The sequence below is a fragment of the Aethalodelphis obliquidens genome, unplaced genomic scaffold (genome assembly GCF_003676395.1).
Source record: "Aethalodelphis obliquidens isolate GAN/ISIS:26980383/991018 unplaced genomic scaffold, ASM367639v1 scaffold4, whole genome shotgun sequence".
NCBI classification, from domain to species: Eukaryota; Metazoa; Chordata; class Mammalia; order Artiodactyla; family Delphinidae; genus Aethalodelphis; species Aethalodelphis obliquidens.
The window spans coordinates 40,219,473-40,240,949 of NW_020837948.1; the positions used below are offsets into that span (position 1 = coordinate 40,219,473).

At 37.8% G+C, this 21,477-nt stretch overlaps 1 long non-coding RNA gene across 1 annotated transcript in view; it reads right to left on the minus strand.

The window, feature by feature from the left end:
* The window catches only part of LOC113617315 (uncharacterized), a 333,278-nt gene extending 312,368 nt beyond the window's left edge, over positions 1–20,910 (minus strand). Inside the window, exon 1 of the long non-coding RNA XR_003431581.1 lies at positions 20,844–20,910. This is a non-coding gene — a long non-coding RNA (uncharacterized LOC113617315). The remainder of the gene's footprint in view (positions 1–20,843) is intronic.
* Between the last annotated feature and the right edge of the window lie 567 nt (positions 20,911–21,477).

Consider the following 21,477-nt stretch of genomic DNA (forward strand, 5'->3'; position numbering starts at 1 on the left):
AAAGATAGGATTCGCATAAACAACTATGAAATAGGGGTCCTGAGGATGGCAAGATCCTACTGGATGTGGATGGGAGAAAACTGAGAAAGTCTTTCTGCAAGAGGTGTCATCCAAACGAGACATTGCCTGACAGTCAGAACTCCCACACCTGGAAATGAGCAGTGCAAGACCTCCTTGACCAGGGCCAGTGGCTGAGTACCTCTCTTCTGAGGTACTGTAGCTGTGAGCTACAGATCTTTGTTCCTGATCTTCCTCTTTTCTTGCCCAACCATGTTCACCTGCTGTTGGCTCTGTTATCATGCCTAACTACTCAAACTCAGGCAGACAAAGAGCAAATAACTGAGCTTTCATTTGAGCCCTGTGATTGTTATCTCCACATCCTCAGTACATAATTGTGTCTTAGAAGGTACTATTTCACAAATGCTGTTTTTCTCAAATTTAAGCTCCTGTCTCCTAAAAAAGGTGCCACAGAGGGGAGGGCTAGAAGAGCAAGAGAAGGGGAAGTCCTGCCAGAACACAAGCACTAAAGCTCTGGAAAAAGACACCTTCTTAAGTGATAAACATGTCAGAAGGGTACGCTTTCCCCTGATAAATGTGAATCAAAAATCAGTATGTAGTATCTTATGTTTGACCATTTACAGAAAATGAATCCTGGCTTTAGTGGGAAACTCAATGAACCAGAAGTTTGACCCTTAGAGAAGCTGTTGAATCACTGTATGGAAAAATATTACTTAATTTGCTTCTTTGGTTACAAAGAATTCTTAGATTTTGAACAAAACAGGTAAAGTGTCACTGTTTTCAATATTTCTGTCCTTTACTATTTATCATGCAATGAACAAATTCAGTTATTAAGCAAATGCAGAGTACGCACAATATACCAGACACTGGGCTAACATTGACGAATGAGATACATAAGGATGAAAGATGTGTAAGGATTTCAAGTATAGTTCAGTGTTTATAAAAGTATGGCCAGTGGACCGATTGCATCGGAATAACCTGAAGAGTTTTAAAAGGCAGATTCCTGGACCCCTCTCAGGCGAAATGAATCAGAATCTTTGTGAGTAGAGCCCAGGAATACACATTTTAACAAGCTCTACAGGTAATCTTTTTTTTTTTTGAAAGCCTAATTTTTAATGAAATGCAGTACTTTATATACAGAACTGTAGAACTCAATAGTAATAACAATCAGACATGTGCCATAATAACAAGGTACTTATCACAAAATAAGAATCATTGCTGTGCTCCTAGAGAGACCCACATCACAAACAAATGTAACACAGTAGAATAACGGATGTCTCCATTAGGTTCATTGGTAATTATGTGCCAGAGTGCTCTTGTATAATATTTTCAGTCATGATAATTTTTACATATAAGCTTCTAGAATAAACAGTCTCTAAAGAAACCACTATAAAATTATTGATATCATGAAAATAATGATCACTATTAAAGGAGGACACAAAGGAGGATGAAATTGATCCACCAGAGCCAGGAAAAGTATCATAGAGGAAATACTTGAGTTGGGTCTTACAGCTAGAACTTTAAGCTGGGTCAACCAGTTTTGAACCTTTGTCTTAGTCAGGATTCTCTAAGCATCACACTCAAGAACTGGATGAATCAAGTTGTTGTTGCCACTGCTGATCCTAAAAAGACTTGGCTTCTACCATCCACTCTGGAACCAGTAGAATGATGCCTTGTGACCAGGCTGTTTCCTCCCTTAGCTCACTTTTGAGTCAAGGTCTTCCTTGATGCAGCAAACTGGTATCATTCAAGCCACATATCTAGACACTAGCTACAGGGGAGAATGGGAAATGTACCTTTTTAATTTTGTTTTTATGCGACCTTGGGAAGGTGAAATTCACAATGGAGGGAGATATCAAAACATGGAGTGGATGGTCAAGAGATTTTGAGCTGCTATGAATGTCATATGTCTACCACAGAGTCTAACTCCAGAATCTAGGGTTTTAGCCACTCTGCTATACTGCTTCGTACTGTGGCCAGGGGTAAGCAGTACTCTTATTGCCCAGATCTGAGTCTTGCATAGAATGTAGGAGGTTGTCTTAATCTGTTCCAGTTGCTATAACAAAAATACCATAAACTGGGTGATTTACTAACAACAGACATACTACTTCTCACATTTCTGGATGCTAAGCCCAATATGAAGGCCCCAGCAGATTTGGTGTCTAGTGAGGGCCCACTTCTTGTTTCATAGACTGTCTTTTTCCCTGCATCCTCACACGGCTAAGGGATCTCTCTGTGGTCTCCTTCATAAAGGCACTAATCCCATTCAAGAGGGCTCTGCCCTCATGAACTAATCATCTCCCAAAAGCCTCATCTCCCAATACTTTCACCTTGGGGATTAGGATTTCAATGTATGAATTTTGGAGAGGCATAAACATTCAATCAATTGCAGAAGTGTTTGGAATAGGAAGGGATGAGCACTTCACAGCAGATAGTCTAACCCCCAAAAAGACTTAATATAACTATTTCCAAAGTCCCCTCTCCTTTAATAATACCTAAGCAATCTGAACTGGCACAGTAAATGGGAATGCAAAAATCCTCCCCTTTGCTAACGACCTAAGACCACAAGAAGTAACTGAATCTGTTGATCAATTGCTTCAGAAATTAATAATCCAGTGTCATGTATGCCAAGACCCAAATACTCATTTTCCGCCTACAAATTTTAGCATCACTCAGGTGGAAAATACTAAATAATTCAATAAGTCAACTAATGTAATTATCTGAGGTTATACCTTGAAGATAACTTGGCAGCCTTATCAGGCTGCAGACCAGCTCAAATTAAAACATTGTACATGATTCATATTAAAGTTCTATAGAAGCATCAGGTAACTATTGATGCTTAACAATGGAACTTGTCTTTTCTGCTTGTGATATAAAATTTAGGAATTCAACACCATGCTTGTCTAAACATTTAAGCATATAAAACCCTATGTGGGGTGGGATGAGTTCCACTGGGGTGGGTGTTCTATTCTTATAAAATTGTCGACACCTACAAGTTTCATTTTTAGATCATACCTCACTCCTTCTCCATGCGCTTAAACCACACCTCCTTTGTTCTTGAGCTCATATCAATTGTCTTGCTCAGGTTACTGACATCCAAAAAGCTGTTCCAAGGGGTTGAACAATGGGAAGCTCTGTACTTTACTTTTGTTTCCAGAAAAAAAAAAGGTTTCTTCATGGTCATTATAAGAATCAACCGTATGAAGAATATTTCTAACTTTTTAAAGTCCTTTAGAAAATATTGCCCAGTGTGGTACTTAACGTTCTTATGTGAAGATTCTCACATAAAATTACTCTCCCGATTGTAAAAATGTGTAGTCTTCTGACAGGCAAATACTCTTCCATTTATGACATAATGAAAAGTACATAGAACATGCAGTTTTCATTTTTTTATTATCTACCAGGAACCTTGAAGCTAAATTTAATGCTCAATTGCAATAATTACCTTTAGCTGTTTTGGGGTTTTTTTTGGTATAATTAATTTTTTCCTTTATTATTTGGTTCATATTCTCTTACTAGCGTGTTATTAATTTCAAAGTCTCAAGTTATTTTTTTCAGTTTATATTTCTATTGGTTAAATTTAACATAAAATTCACTCCCTTTAAATGTACAGTTTGATAAGTTTTCACAATTGCATATAATCAATTGCAGATTATTACCACAATCAAGTTATAGAACATTTCTGATACCGATCAGGGTTCTTGGCCTTTCCCAATCAACAGAAATTGATAAGAGGTGAGACAAGAAACTCAGACAAGGCTTTACTGGGGCCCCTGCTGTAGCAGAGGGTAGTGAAAGCAAGTAACACGTTCCTTTGCTAGCTCCCCATGGCGGGTGCAAGCTGGTTCCTTATATGGGGTGAGGATAGGGGTATGTCCAGGGGTCAGGCCAGAAGGGCTGGCTTAGGTTTGCCCACTTCTTTGCTGGTGTTGAGTGCAGGGGGCAGGCACAGTACCCTACTTTTGCTCCCGACACCCTGTTTTTGCTGCCAGTTCTTCAGTAGTGGCAGTTGGATTTGTGGGGGCTTTTTGTATCTTGTTGTCCATAATTTGCCCCAACTGCACATGCATGCAGTTATTTTTAGTCCCTTATAGTTTCTTTATACATTGTTGCTGGAGGAGACGTTTGTCCAGGTGCAAGCTCTGCAGCAAAGGGTCCCAGGTCCCAGCATGTCTCGTTTCCAGCACCCCAAAAAATTTCGTCTCTGCAGTTGATCCCTTCCCTTGACAACCAGCCTCAGGCAACCACTGATCTATTTTCCATCACTACAGTTTTACCTCTTCTAGAATTTCATATGAGTGGGATCATACAGAATATAATTTTGTGACTTCTTTCACTTAGCTTAAGATTTTTGAAATATATCCATGTTATTATTATTATTATTATTATTTTGCGGTACACGGGCCTCTCACTGTTGTGGGCTCTCCCGTTGCGGAGCACAGGCTCCGGAAGCGCAGGCCCAGCGGCCATGGCTCACAGGCCCAGCCGCTCCGCGGCACGTGGGATCTTCCCGGACCCGGGCACGAACCCGGGTCCCCTGCATCGGCAGGCGGACTCTCAACCACTGCGCCACCAGGGAAACCCCATCCATGTTATTTTGTACCAATATTCCATTCCATTTTTAATTACCAAATAGAATTTCATAGTATGGTTATACTACAACTTGTTTATCCATTAACTAGTTGATGGACAATTGGATTGTTTCATTTGAGACTATTATGAGTACTGGGGTTATAAACATTCACATACTCTCACAGTTTTTGTATGGACATATGTTTTCATTTCTCATGGGTAAGTACCTAGGAAGTAGGACTGCTGGGTCCTATGGTAAGTAAATGCTTATTGTATAAGGCAATGTCAAATTGTTTTCCAAAGTAGCTGAGCCACTTTGCAATCCCACGAGCGATGTATGAGAGTTCCAATTACTCCACATCTTTATCAACACTTGATATTGACAGGCTTTTTAATTTTAGTCATTCTATCAAATGTGTAGTAATTTGCTTTTCCCTGATGACTAGTGATGCTGAGTATCTTTACATGTGCTTATTGGTCATATTCTTACATTCTTTTTTGAAGTATCTGTTCAAATCCTTTGCCTATTTGTATTAGGTTGTTTTTTTTTTCTTATTATTGGTTATAAGAGGTTTTTTTATATATTCTGAATTCAAGCATTTTGTCAGATATATGTTTTGCAAATACCTCCTACCAGTCTGTGATGCCTTTTCATTTTCTTAACTGCATCATTCATGGAACAAAAGTTTTAAATTTTCATAAAGTCAATTGCTTCCTTTTATGATTCTGATTTCTTGTGATCTATTTGAGAACTCTGATTAACCCAAGCTTTTTCAACCTCTGTACTATTGACATTTTGGACCAGATAATTCTTTGTTGTGTGGTTGTCCTGTGCGTCATAGGACATTTATCAGCATGTCTGGCCTCTACTCATTAAATACCAATAGCATGCTCCCCACCCTAATTGTGACAATCAAAAATGTCTCCAGACATTGCCAAATGTCCCTTGAAGGACAAGTTGCCCCTGGTTGAGAACCACTGGCCTAACCCAATGTCACAAAGATTTTCTACTATTTTTTTAGAGGTTTTATAGCTTTAGCTCTTACATTTAGGCTTACAATTCATGTCAAGTTAATTCCCGTGTAAGGTTAATGTAAGAATCAAAATTCCTTTTTTCCAGACAGATATTCAATTGTTCTAGCACCATTTGTTAAAAAGATTATCCTTTTCCCCATTGGACTACCTTGGCACATTATTCAAAACTCATTTGATCTTATAATGGAGATCTATTACTGAGCTCTCTGTTCTGTTTCATTTCCGTATGTCTATCCTTATGCCAATACCACACAGTCTTGATTATTGTAGCTTTATAATAAATCATGAAATTATGTAGTCTAAATACCTCATTCTTCTTTTTTAAAAAAGTTTTGGCTAATCTAGGTCCTTTGCCTTTCCATGCATCTTAAAACAAGCTTGTCAATTTCTTTTTTTCTTTAATAAACTTTTTATTTTAGATTTGCAGAAAAGTTGCAAAGGTAGTATGGAGAGCTCCCATATATCTCTCACCCAGCTTCTGTTTCCAGATGTTACCATCTTACATTACTGTGGTACATCTGTCAAAGCTAAGAAACCAACATTGGTACATTGCTATTAACTAAACTAAACTCTTTATTTCGATTTCACTGATTTTTCTATGAATATCCTCTTTCTGTTCCAGGATCCAATCTAGAATACCACATTGCTTTCAGTCATCACATTTCCCCTCTCTCTTTTTCTCAGACTTTCCTTGTTTTTCACACATGATCTTAATGGTCTTGAGGAGTACTGGTCAGGTATTCTGTAAAATGTCCCCCAGGGCTTCCCTGGTGGCACAGTGGTTGGAGTCCCCCTGCCGATGCAGGGGACAGGGGTTCGTGCCCCGGTCCTGGAAGATCCCACATGCCGCGGAGCGGCTGGGCCCGTGAGCCATGGCCACTGAGCCTGTGCATCCAGAGCCTGTTCTCCGCAACGGGAGAGGCCACAACAGTGAGAGGCCCACGTACTGCAAAAAAAAAAAAAAAAAAAAAGTCCCCCAATTTGGTTTATCTAATGATTTTCTCATGATTAGACTGGGGTTATGGGTTTTCAAAAAAATGCCACAGAGGTTAAGTGTACTTCTCATCACATAATATCAGGGGAGACCTACTATCCACGTGGCATCACTAATGATGTTAACCTTGAAGTCAATTTCCTTTTTAAAAGCCTGCTTTGATTATTTTTTATTTATTTATGTATTTATTTAATTTATTTATTTTTGGCTGCGTTGGGTCTTTGTTGCTGTGCGCGGGCTTTCTCTAGTTGTGGTGAGCGGGAGCTACTCTTCGTTGCAGTGCATGGGCTTCTCATTGTGGTAGCTTCTCTTGCTGCAGAGCATGGGCTCTAGGTGCCCGGGCTTCAGGAGTTGTGGCTTGCGGGCTCTGGAGCACAGGCTCAGTAGTTGTGGTGCACGAGCTTAGTTGCTCCGTAGCATGTGGGATCTTCCCGGCAGGGCTCAAACCTGTATCCCCTGCATTGGCAGGTGGATTCTTAACCACTGTGCCACCAGAGAAGCTCACCTGCTTTGATTTTGATTCGGATTGCAATGACTCCACATGCCAATTTGGGGAGAGTTACCATCTTAACGACGTGGAGTTCTCCAACCCGTGGACATGGTTTATCTCTTTACTTATTTAGGTCTTCTTTAATTTCTCTCACCTCCTCTAAGAATGTATTTCTTACCAGGATCTGTCCGCTTCTGTTCATTGCCCTGTGCCTTCAAGTAGCTACATTATTATTATTATTATTACTCACATGTTCTAGAGTCTACCGTTGTTAACCAGAATAAGGTCAGTTCAGTAAGCTCTAACTCAGCCATTACTGAAAACAGAGCCCAACATTGCCTCAAATACTTTTTAAAGGTAGACAGGGAAAAGTGGACAGACAAATTTATATTATTATCCTTAAAATACCCTTATAATAGAGTCATAATCACAATCTGTGCTGACCCAACCTGCAATCTTAAAGTTCACCAACAATCAATAGATAGTTTGTGATCATGAAACAGACTTTTTCTCTGAGGCAAATGAATTTGACTATATGAAATTGATGGCTTTATACTTGGTTGAAATTTCAAATCCTAAAAGATCAAACATGGGAGAATAATATTAAAATCTTGGTAAAATTATTCAATGCTGCCTACACTGTGGTAGAATGGGCATAACTCTGTAGAGTAATATATTTTTAATGGGAATACAGTCTGGTTAACTCTTTTGGAACACAAAAAGCATTAAAATTATTATCTTTGACCTAGTAATTCCACTTCTGACACTCCATCCAATGAAAACAATGTTAAATAGAGTCAGACGTAAGTGACCCTTATACAAATATTTTCGCTAAAACAGTTTTTTATAATGTAAAAAAAATGATACTACTTAAATGTCCAATAGGAAAAGAAATAATTATATTCACACAGCCATTTAATAATGATGTTTATGCAATTATTCTACAACAAAGGAGGCAAAAATATACAATGGAGAAAAGATAGTCTCTTCAACAAGTGTGCTAGGAAAACTGGACAGCTACATGTAAAACAATGAGATTAGAACATTTCCTCACAGCATGTACAAAAATAAACTCAAAATGGATTAAACACCTAAACGTAAGACCTGAAACCATGAAACTTCTAGAAGAGAACATGAGCAGAACACTCTTTGACATAAATCATAGCAATATTTTTTTGGATCTGTCTTCTAAGGCAAAAGAGATAAAAGCAAAAATAAACAAATGGGACCTAATTAAACTTAAAAGCTTTTGCACAGCAAAAGAAACTGCTGACAAAATGAAAAGACAACCTACAGAATGGGAGAAAATATCTGCAAATGATATAACTGACAAGGGGTTAATATCCAAAATATATAAACAACTCATACAACTCAATATGAAAAAAACAAACAACCCAATCAAAAAATGAGCAGAAGACCTGAATAGACATTTTTCCAAATAAGATGTACAGATGGCTAATAGGCACACAAAAAGATGCTCAACATTACTAATTATTAGAAAATGCAAATCAAAACAACAATATCACCTCATACCTGTCAGAATGGCAATCATTGAAAAGTCTACAAAAAACAAATGTTGGAAAGGATGTGGAGAAAAGGGGACACTTGGACACTGTTGATGGGAATGTAAATTGGTGCAGCCACTATGGAAAACAGTATGGAGGTTCTAAAAACTAAAAATAGAATTACCATATGACCCAGCAATTCCACTCCTGGGTATAGATCCAGGAAAAAAAAAAAAACATTAATTCAAAAAGATACATGCACCCCAATGTTCACAGCAGCATTATTTGCAACAGCCATGATACAGAAGCAGCCCATGTGCCCGTCAACAGACAAATGGATAAAGGAGATGTGGTATATAAATATACAATGGAATATTAGCCATAAAAAAGAATGAAATTCTGCCATTTGCCACAATGTGGATGGACCTAGAGAATATCATGCTTATTTAGTGCAATAAGTCAGAAAGAGAAAGACAGATATTATATCACTTATATGTGGAATCTAAAAACTAATAAATGAATGTATATGCAAAACAGAAACAGACTCAACAGTTATGGAGAACAAATGAGTGGTTACCAGTGGGGAGAGGAAAGAGGATGGGGCAAATTAGGGGTATGGGATTAAAAGATACAAACTACTATGTATAAGATAGATAAGAAACAAGGATATATTGTATAGCACAAGGAATTATAACCCTTAACCTGTAATAACTTTAAATGGAGTATCATCTATAAAAATATTGAATCACTATGCTGTACACCTGAAATTAATACAGTATTATAGATCAACTATACTTCAAAAATAAATAAATTAATTAAATAAAAATGATTTTATGAAAAGCTTTCAGTATTATAATATTAAGCATATGTATATGCTATATGAGTTCAACTCTATTTTTTTTTAAGCATAGAACAAAAGACTAGAAGTTAATATGCCATAATTTTAATGGTGGATAGTGAGACTGTAGTTTTCTTCTTCTTCTTCCTATTTGCTTTTTTTTAATAGTGAGGCAAGAAAACAACAAAAATTTTTTCAATTTAAAAAAAATTTACCTTATTATTGAATTTCTGAGCTGGAAAAAACTTTAGAAAACTAGTTGACCCCCTGTACTTCATAGATAAGAAAATTTCCTTATCAATAGGAGGCACAGAGAGTTAAAAATATTTGTCTAAGTACACAAAGTGAGTTGGTAGTACTCTAAAACTGATTGTCTCCTGACTCTTTGGATATGATATCACATTCTGGTCATTTTTGTTGTGTCCCAGCCTCCATTTCTAGGGTTAAGGGGATGGCATGGTTCACAAGAGCAATATTTAATTAAAACAATTTAAAATTTATTAAATAAAACACCCCAAACAAGGTTAATTTTAATATAAATGCTCTAGAACCTGGGAAATGGAAGGAATTTTAGAGTTGTTTTTCCAATGACTATTTCAAATGCTAAGTAAAAGTGGAGTTTTATCCTAGAAAGCTTTTTAGTTTTGAGATTTAAGATGCCTAATAAAGAACCTATATTATATTTATTTCTTAAAAGCTCATCATTCCCTTGTTAGAGTTACTACTGTTTGTTTGCAATTGCCCAAACAGAAATGACAGGGTACAATGTGATCTTATAAATCAGGACTTTCTGTTATGAACTGGTTCACCTTTACTGTTCAGCTCTCATGAACTAAATGATACTGGGCCAGAATTACTAATAATTATCTACTAAATCATACACTGGACATAACAACTTTTAACTTGGTTTCAAATATCCCAAACAATTTTTCCTGAAGTCTTTCTAAATATAAAAACTAAATTTTAGTTTAACATTTCATACCATTGGAAGATAATCCAAAGGGAATGTATAAGGTTAGTAGAGTGTTTATCTTGTCAAAAGTTGTCTGGTCTCTTTGGGTTACTGTTTGGATTCCAGCTAATCAGGCCTATTTACTAGTTTAAGAACTTTCAGCAATTAACAGTATTCAAACAGCACCTATCTGCTATGTTATTTCAGCTGGGAAAACAGCTATATGAACCAATACAGTTTCCTTACTAAAATTAAGTGATAACACCTTCCAGTCACTGAGGAGTTAGTTTTTAAGTATGTCACACTGTCACACTGCATAACGAAACCAAAGAGTGTGAAATATCTCAATAATAAAAAACCCAAAAGACATGCCATGTTTTCAGATTTTAAAAAATAATAAAGTAATTTTGCCAACAAAAACATCGTTGCAGGAAGACAAAACAAATACAAAGTGAATTTAAGAGGTAGGCTGTGGTCCCTTTGCCTTCAAGAACCACTACTTTCCTTGTTTGTAAGACTGCTTGGTTTTATTAGCAATTTTTAACAGACAGTAGCTCAAATCAACAATTCATTTGCTCTTCAGACTTTGACACTTCCCCAGCTGCTAGGCCTGTGCTTAACTAAACAAGTACAGTAGAACAAGTAGAACATTTATGTAACACAGAAACTATAAATGTTCTTTGAGAAACAAAGAGGCCTACTCATTCTAGAAGATATGACAAAGGGCTAAGAGCATTACATTTTCAAACAGATTTAGAACTCCTGTGAGGAATATATCTCTTAAACTTGTTGTAGTTAAAAGCATCATATCACTTGTTTATTGAAAATAAAATATCCTTTCTTTTCTCTAAATAATTTTTTTAAATTAACTTAGCATCTATCTGGTGTTAGACACTGTACTAAGAACTTTACACGTATTCTTTCATTTAATCCTTGAAACAATCCCATGAGGTGTAGATACTAACATTTATCTTAATTTTGTAAATGGAGAAACTGAGACTTAAGGTCACTCAGCTATGAAATACTGGAACATGGTTTGAACTCATGAGGTCTGACTTCAGAGCCTGCGCTCTTACCCACTGTGGGCAAATCAAAATGACACTAAAGAATTTTTAGAATAGAAGATATATCAAAATACCTGAAATAAACATTACTGATAATAAAATCATAAAACACATCCTACCTATGGCCTTTCTTTTCCTGCTGACAGATATTTAGTGACTTCCCTTACCAGTGCTAATTCTTTCTTCCCCCTCTGCCCCTTCTTCTTCCATAACACACATGCATGCATGCACACACTCACACATTTACACACACACACACACACACACACACTCACACACACAGCTTCACTAATAGTACCTGTGGTACTTAAAAATAGGGCAGGAAAAAGTTAATGTTCTACTTCAAAAAATGAACTCAATGCTAAGTGGGCCTCAGAGCTTATGGGGTAGGGAGAGGAAGAGAGATCCTTATTTGAGCAATCGATTAGCTGTTCCCACTTGTTTGTTTACTTCTAGGTAAACTCATTTACAGGTATATAGGAACAGGAAAAAAAGTCTCCACAGAACAGCTGGTTCCTGGATTGCCTTCACTTCTCTGTTCAAGCCAGAAGGCCTGCTGTTTACCTGACAGAAACAAATGTAGTGGGTTTTCCAGAACAGAATTAAAAATGAATTTTCTCGGGCTTCCCTGGTGGCGCAGTGGTTGAGAGTCCGCCTGCCGATGCAGGGGACATGGGTTCGTGCCCCAGTCCGGGAGGATCCCACATGCCACGGAGCGGCTGAGCCCGTGAACCATGGCCGCTGAGCCTGCACGTCCGGAGCCTGTGCTCCACAACAGGAGAGGCCACAACAGTGAGAGGTCCGCGTACCACAAGAAAAAAAAAAAAAAGGCTATAAATGATTATGCTTAGTGAGGAAGGCATGTTGCAAGCTGAGATATGCTGAAAGCTAGGCCTTTTGTGCCAAACAGCCAAGTTGTGAATGCAAACGAAAAGTTCTTTAAGGAAATTAAAAATGCTACTCCAAGGAACACACAAATGATAAGAAAGCAAAACAACATTTTGCTGATATGGAGACAGCTTTAGTAGTCTGGATAGGTTAAACCAGCCACAACACTCCCTTAAGCCAGCGGTCCCCAACGTTTTTGGCACCCGGGACCAGTTTCGTGGAAGACAATTTTTCAACGCATGGAGGTGGCGGGGTGGTGGCGGCCGGGGCGGGGTGTGATGGTTCGGTAATGCGAGCGATGGGGAGCGGCAGATGAAGCTTTGCTTGCTCACCCACTGCTCACCTCCTGCTGTGCGGCCCATTTCTAACAGGCCGTGGACCAGTAACAGTCCATGGCCCGGGGCTTGGGGACCCCTGCCTTAAGCCAAACCTTAACCGTAAGTTAGCAAGGCCCTAACTCTCTTCAATTCTATGAAGGCTGCAAGAGGTGAGGAAGCTGCAGAAGCAAAGTTTCAGGCTAGCAGAGGTTGGTTCATGAGGTTTAAAAAAAGAAGTCATGGGCTTCCCTGGTGGCGCCGTGGTTGGGAGTCCGCCTGCCGATGCAGGGGACGCGGGTTCGTGCCCCGGTCCGGGAGGATCCCACATGCCGCGGAGCGGCTGTGCCCGTGAGCCGTGGCCGCTGGGCCTGCGCGTCCGGAGCCTGTGCTCTGCAGCAGGAGGGGCCACAGCAGTGAGAGGCCCGCGTACTGCAAACAATAAATAAATAAATAAAATCAATTTAAAAAAAAAAAAAAAAAAAGAAGTCATCTCCATAACATCAAAGTGCAAGGTGAAGCAGCAAGTGCTGATGTAGAAGCTGCAGGAGATTATCCAGAAGATCTAGCTAAGAACGTGAATGATGGTGGCTACACTAAACAACAGATTTTCAATGTAGACGAAACACCCTTCTATTGGAAAAAGATGTCCTGTAGGACTTTCATAGTCAGAGAGGAAAAGTCAATGCCTGGCTTTAAATTTTCAAAGGACTCTCTTATTAGGGGCCAAAGAAGCTGGTGGCTTGAAGTTGAAGCCAATGTTTACTTATCATTCTAAAAATCCTAGGGCCCTTAAGAATTATGCTAAATCTACTCTGCCTGTGCTCTATAAAGGGAACAACAAAGCCTGGATGAAAGTATATTTGTTGACAACATGGTTTATTGAATATTTTATGTCCACTTTGAGGCCTACTACTCAGAAAATAAAAGATTCCTTTCAAAATATTACTCTTCATTGACATCTGGTCACCCAAGAACTCTGATGGAGGTGTACTATGAAATTCATGTTGTCTTCATGCTTGTTAATACATCCATTCTTCAGCCCATGGATCAAGAAGTAGTTTTGACTTTCAAGTCTTTATTATTTAAGAACATTTTATAAGGCTACAGTTACCATAGATAGTGATTCCTGTGATTAATCCGGGCAAAGTAAACTGAAAACCTTATGGAAAGGATTCACCATTCTAGATGCCATTAAGAACATTAGTAATTAATGGGAAAAGTCAAAATATCAACTTAATAGGAGTTTGGAAGAAGTTGATTCCAACCTCCATAAATGACTTTGAGGGGTTCAAGACTTCAGTGCAGAAAGTAACTGCAGATGTGGTGAAAATAGTAAGAGAACTAGGATTAGAATTAGAGCCTGAAGATGTGACTGAATTGTTGCAGTCTCATAAAAAAAAACTTGAACAGATGAGGAGTTGCTTCTTATGGATGAGCAAAGAAAGTGGTTTCTTTTTTTTTTTTTTTTTTTTTGGTATTTTGGCCACTCTGTGCAGCATGTGGAATGGTTCTCTGACCAGGGGTCAAATCCAGGCCTCCACAGTGAAAGCACTGAATCCTAACCACTAGGCCTCCAGGGAACTTCTCCAAGAAAGTAGTTTCTTGAGATGGATTCTACTCCTGGTAGAAGTAGGTTCTGTGGTAGAAGCAGGTCCTGGTAGAATAAGATGCTGAGAAAATTGCTGAAATGACAACAAAGAATTTAAAATATTACATAAACTTAGTTGATAAATTAGAGGCAGGTTTGAGAGGATTGACTCCAATTTTGAAAAAGTTCCACTGTGGGTAAAATGCTATTGAACAGCATTGCAATCTATAGAGAACTCATTTGTGAAAGGAAGAGTCAATTGATGTGGCAAACTTCATTGCTGTCTTACCTTAAGACAGGCATCAATATCAAGGTAAGACCCTCCACCAGCAAAAAGATTACAACTTGCTGAAGGCTCAGATGATGGTTAGTATTTTTTAGAAATACAGTATTTTTATTTTTATTATTTTTTAAAATAAATTTATTTATTTATTTATTTTTGGCTGTGTTGTCTTCATTGTTGCGCATGGACTTTCTCTAGTTGCAGCAAGTGGAGGCTGCTCTTTGTTGCAGTGCACGGGCTTCTCATTGCTGTGCCTTCTCTTGTTGCAGAGCACGGGCTCTAGGCGCACAGGCTTCAGTAGTTGTGGCTCGCAGGCTCAGTAGTTATGGCTCGTGGGCTCTAGAGCTCAGGCTCGGTAGCTGTGGCGCACGGGCTTAGTTGCTCCATGGCATGTGGGATCTTCCCAGACCAGGGCTCGAACCCATGTCCCCTGCATTGGCAGGTGGATTCTTAACCACTGAGCCACCAGGGAAGTCCAGAGATATAGTATTTTTAAATTAAGGTATGTACCCTGATTTTTTAGACTTAATGCTATTGCACACTTAATAGCCTACAATATAGTGTAAACACAACGTTTACATGCACTGGGAAACCAAAAAATTCATGTGACTCGCTTTACTGTGATATTCTCTTCATTGTGGTGATCTGGAACCAAACCTGTGAAATCTCTTAGGCATGCCTGTATTTTTTGTTTCAGGGGTTGTAAAGGCTTGAAAGTGATAAAATAAGAAGAGAAAATGAGAATATAGACTAAAAGTGGAACAGAGGAATTTATACCATACTCATACGTACTCCAAGTTTCCTAATAAGCACTGGAAACCTGCATTTATCCTAGTCTTGGGCTAGGAGACCACTAAATTGCGTTCTGGGGGTTGAAAAGAAAGTCAACAATGCAAAGGAAACTGCCACAAAAATAGAAAATGCTGCCGTAAACACTACCTTTCAGACTAGCCAAGTATGCCTCTCTCTCCTACAATAAAGAAATAACAAATAAAAATAATTTGTGGTTTAAATTATCCTTAGGAATGGTGTGTGGCTATAAAATGCACTATGGAAATCATCTCTTCATTCAGGAACTCAGCACAGCTGTGCCAATAAGGAGGCTGTGTATGTTCTGAAGCTAACCGAAATTGTGTTCAAGAATCTGCCTTTAGAACTAACAGCTCTGAAAGCAATGAGCAAAAAAATCTCAAGGATTATTGTAGCAAATGCCTTCAAATAGAAACATCTAGTCTGTTGGCAAGTGCCTTTTAGAAGGCAGGACTTGAATTCTCTTGAGACAAAAACACCAATCATTACTGTGGCCTGCTGCTTACAAAAGTTACAAAACATAGGTTTTTTGAGCTACAGCTGCAGATTCAAAAATTAGTCCCAGTAGATTTTGCTTTAGTAATATAAAAAGTAAAACACCCCAAAGAGAGCAGAAAGAATTAGCTAAGGATGTTAGAGATGTGAAAGAAGATAATGGTAGAAAAAAGCCACTTCAAACATCTCCAGACTTGAATTATAAGCCAAGGTTTCTTTTGAATCTAACACCTACCTCACTCCCTGTCCCCACTCCAGGCCTTTCCCCCGACTTTCTTAATAGTAATATACGCCCAAGGCTTAAAAATAACACAAAAGTATGTAAGATAAAGTGTTAAAATCTTATAACCGCTATCTACCCTCAATCCTATTCCAAATACCTAGAACTTTAAAAAAAATCATTGTCTAGCTCATAAAAGGTTAAAGGAACACTGTGTCCAGTGTGTAGTGAGTCTGTTTCTCCAGCCTCAGATTTTCTATTAGGGGCCAGTTGCATAAGCTAGAAAACAGGAGACAGAGAATCGAAAGATGGAGGCTCTACTCCTCACTTCTTCCCAACCATTTTTACACCTTTGAGCAAAGCACTTCCCTCCCTGGGATGCTTTTCCTTGTCTGGAAAATAAGGAAAGTGAAAACACTGGTTCTTGGTTCACTCTGAATTCAAACCTTCTGTACCAGCACTGTCTAACAGAAACACAAATGAGCTACAAATGTGAGCCAAGTTAGTAATTTTAATTTTTTTAATAACCACATTTAAAAAATAAAAAGAAACAGGTGAAGGTAATTTTAATAATTTCATCCCAATACAGTCAAAATATTATCATCTCAACATGTAATCAATATTAAAACATTAAAATTTTAACAATAATATTAACAGTTTACATTCTATTTTTCAAACTTAGTCTTCAAAATCTAGTGTGTATTTGACAAAAGACATCTCCAATCAGATTAGCTACATTTCAAGTGCTCAGAAGCCACATGTGGATAATTGCTACTGTTTGAGCAGCACAGTTTTATATCAGTGCTGGACGTTATTTGAAAAAAGCTCTATTTCAGTGAGTAGCTCACTTCTGCATCTCTATACTTGATTGCCGCTGTTGCCAACAAAACATTATTATTGATTATCATTTGTTGGCAATATCTAATTATCAACGAAAAAGTATTCAACCTACCTAGACTACAGATAGAGTTTCAGTATCAGAGCTTTGACTAATTCTAGTGCTGTTTCCCTATAATACATTTCGTCTTCAAGGGAATTTTTCTTGTCTGGCTAAGTCATGCCTATTGAATTTTAGATCACTTACCCTGAGCTTCACAGAACAATTAGGATACAGTATCATTGTTAATTAACAATTTGAAAAGTACCCTATGCTTTTAAAAGCAGATTAAATCACTCACTTGTATCCTATCAATAATGTTCTCCACCTCTCAATCCTCTTACTAAAAAAAAAAAAAAACCTAACATATTATAAAGCATATAGCATTACCAAGCAATGAAAGTCTAGCAAGTGAAATATCACTTAAACATTGTACTGTTTATTAATAAATTCAACAAATAACACTTGATTACCTTCCATAGGCCAAGACCTGTGCTTGGTTTTGAGGATTCCTACCTTGGTGGTTTAATTTCAAAGATTCCATCAGAGTAGTCCATTATCAGAGGCTTTGGAATTTATGTATTGGGGTAAGAGTGTAAGTTTGTATTCTATGGTATCTTTTCCTACAGACAAGCCTTCCACCACTCCCACCCCGCCCCCAGCCAAGTCAGACACATTTTTAAATAGAACCCTTTCTATCTCTCCAAGTCTATTCTGCCTATAAAACAAAATATGCTGAAATATACTATATACCACCTTGGGTGTGTGCTATAAATTTAAAAGTACTACATATTCATTGTAAAAGAAAATATTCAAACAACTCAGAAGTATATAAAGTAAAAAGTGAAAATTCTCCCCTCTCTTAATGCATTATTCCCAGGTGCACCCCTCAGAGGTGACCACATAGAGAATTTTACGAATATCATCCCAGAACTCTCCAAGCATATATAAATATGTATACACATATGTATACACAGACATGTACATATGCAACTTTTGAGAAAGTATTTTTAAAGTAACACATGATTATGAAGAAAATGCCAATAATACAGAAGCATATAAAAATGGAGTGATCATATGCACATAGAATATTTGAGGGAGAATTTTAAAACAAAGTAACACATGATTATGGAGAAAATGCAAATTATGGTAAAAAGCAAGTTGTAAAATACAAAGTAAAAATTTCCCTATCACACAGTCCCACTACCCAAATATGGGAATAAAAAATGCCCATAGTTCTTTCCGTGTGTGTTTCCTTTGTGAAATTTTCTATGAATACACAACAATACACATACATATACACACACATATGCATATATATGCCCAATATACACTTGAATATATATAAAATATATATATGCTTAATGCAGATATGAAATAGGTTCTTATTGTGAAATCAGTATATACATAGATAAGTATACAAAACAACAAAGTGAACCCCCTTGCAATCACCACCCAGATGGAAAAGGCAAAACATTGCCAGCCTCTTAGAGGCCCTCCTTATGACTCTTAATCACTACCCTCTCCCACCCTCCATTTCAAAGACTTCCACTATCCTGACTTTTAGGGTAATCAATTCCTTGTTTTTCTTTTTAATTTTACCACCTAAGCACACATCATTAAGGACTATAACTTTTCCTATTTTCAGATTTTTAAATAAATGAAGTCATACCATATGTATTCTTTTGTGTCTTGTTTCCTTTATTTGCAATATTTTTTTATTTTTAGCTTAATACATCTTGGGAATCTTAGTCAATATATAGAGAATTACCTCATCCTTTTAATTCCATGATATAGAATTGAACAAATGGCCTGATAAATACCATATTATTTTCACTCTTTTTGATCATTATGAATAACATTATAAATAACACGTTGGGCATTCACTTTCACAAATCAACTACTTTAACTCAAAAAGTAATCTTACTGCTAATATAAAATGAAATGAGGTGGCATGTTAATTATTTCAGAATTCTTGAACAAATTTCAGTTCCAATACAATAAAATTTTCACAAGGGATGATCCTGTCTTCTAAATTCTAGACTGCTTTCCAAAACTTAACATTTTGCTTAGAGCACATTGGTGTTGTGTTTTTCAAAGTATAGTCCTAAATTGCTATCACCACAGTTACTGAAGGATCTTATTAAAATGCACATTTCCCAGCATTCAATATCTTTGGAGATGGGCCTGATAAATTAGTTAAGATACAGTCTAAACTGCTATAACCAAGAGACTACAAAATATAGTGGTACCAACAAGACAGAAGTTTACGTCCTTCTCATTTAACAGTTCAGTACAGCACAGGCTGGTCAATGTGGAGAAGGCAGCTCTATTCCACAAAGCTGTCCACAGAATCAAATTAATGCTGTCTTGTTACTCTGCCAATCTTTGGGACATGGCCTTGCTTGTATGGTAGAAGCTGGTGCCTGACCATGTCCATGGGCTATCACATTCTCATCAGAGGGAAGGGAAAAGCAAGGAAGTAGAGGGCAAGCAATTTGTCAGGAAGTGCAGAAGTTGTGCACATTCCATTCCCAGAAAAATATGGCCACAGCTAGTTACAAGGCAAGCTGGGAATAGCTGGCTTCTGGCTCTACTGGCCACGTGCCCTCCTAACACTGGAAGTGGCAGGGTTTAATTACTAAGAGGAAGAAGAGGATGGATATTGGGGGTGGGTGGGTGTGCAATTAGTCTCTGCAGCACCTGGAAATCTACTTTGTTAGGTGCTCCAAGTCCTCTGTCCTCAAGGTGTGACCGGTCACTGGGCTGGAGAAATGCTCTTTTATATTTGGTTTAAGGTCACTTCTCCCAAGTACCCCTGGAACTTCGTGAGCTATCTACACTTACTAAGAAAACCAGGAATCAGTTTTAAAAAAAATTTTAAAAAGCTAATATCAATAAAGTGCTAATTATATACCAAGAACTTTACATGAATTACTTCATGTAATCATTACAACAAGTTTAAGGTACTGTTTACTACCCCCCCTGATTACAGATAAGGAAACTATGACTTAGGGAATTTCCTTGACCAAGCTGTACAATTAGTCTATAATTAGTAAGGGTTAGGACTTGAACCCAGAGCCTATGTGCTTAACCTTAGTCTGTACAGTGAAGCATTACATTTAAAAGAACATCTATCCTTTAAAATCTATATATGTTCAATATAAAATTTACTGATGTTAATAGTTTTGACAGAAAGAAGCAAAATTTGGGGCAATTGTTGGGAGATGATACCCAAGGCTGGCCCAGTCCTAATATTAATGATACTATTAATTGACACTGAGCATTTATACTCTGTAAGGCACTGTTCTAAGTGCTTCACCCTTGCAACGACCCTGAGTTAGGGCCTCTAATCAATCATCTTCAGTTTACAGATAAGGAAACTGGGGCATAGAGATGTTACGTCACTTGGCCAAGGTAACACGGCTGATAAGAGTAATATGCTTAACCACTAGCCTATACCACCAACATGAAAAGAGAAGCAGGCATAGTCTCTTGGGACTGCTGATAATTATGAGTCATATTTACCAAAGTTCTGATACATATTGCCTTTTTTACAGGGTATTTCTTAGGTAACAAGTTTTCTGTGGGAAGTTGGAGGCTGTCTGATACACAGATAAGGCAATTAGCAAGTCCTCTGAACATTATGACAAACATCTTACTTCATCATTATCAATTAATATTTATCAATTTCTATACTAAATCCTGGAGTTCAACTGGGTGTATCTGGTTCTTATTTTCATCATGGCCCCTTTAAGTAAAATGATTCTCCCAAATTTGCATTTGACTTTGGTCATGCAAGGCGCACTCCACGATGAGTGGATGGTACTAGGACAAGGAATGTTCTATTTCCCTCCAATGACCAGTGTTATTTTTGCTCCCTAAGCTTCATCTTACCTCACTGCTTCAGTGAACTTGGAACTGCCACCTCATGGTTTGATGCATTCTAGAGCGAATTCTCACTATAAGAAAAGAATAGGCATTATGATTATATGAATTATTGAGAATTTCCAATGTACTGTATACACCTTTGGGGGGCATGAATTAAAGGGGTAGCATGAAGAAGTTTCTCTGTGGTGAGAGAACAGTTCCATATCTTGATTATGGCGGTAGGTACACAGATGTATACATGGAATGAAATTGCATCCCATACACACACAAACACACACACACACAAACACACACACATGCAAATGTCTGCAAGTATAAAATGATGAAAATGGAATCAAGTCTGTAGTATAGTTAACATTATTATACAATGTCAATTTCCTGGTTTTGATATTATATTACAATCTTATTACCTATTGTATTACATACAAGATGTCACCCCTGGGAGTTGGGTGAAGGGTACGTAGGAGTCTGTGAACTATTTTTCCCACTTCTTGTGAGTCTACAGTTATTTTCAAATAAAATGTTTTAATGGTGGGGGTGGAGAGGGTGGAAAAGTGGTTCCAAGACCAGCTCTGGCCATCAGCTGAGAACTTGGTAGAAAAACAGAATCTCAGGCCCTACCCCAGACCTACTAAATTAG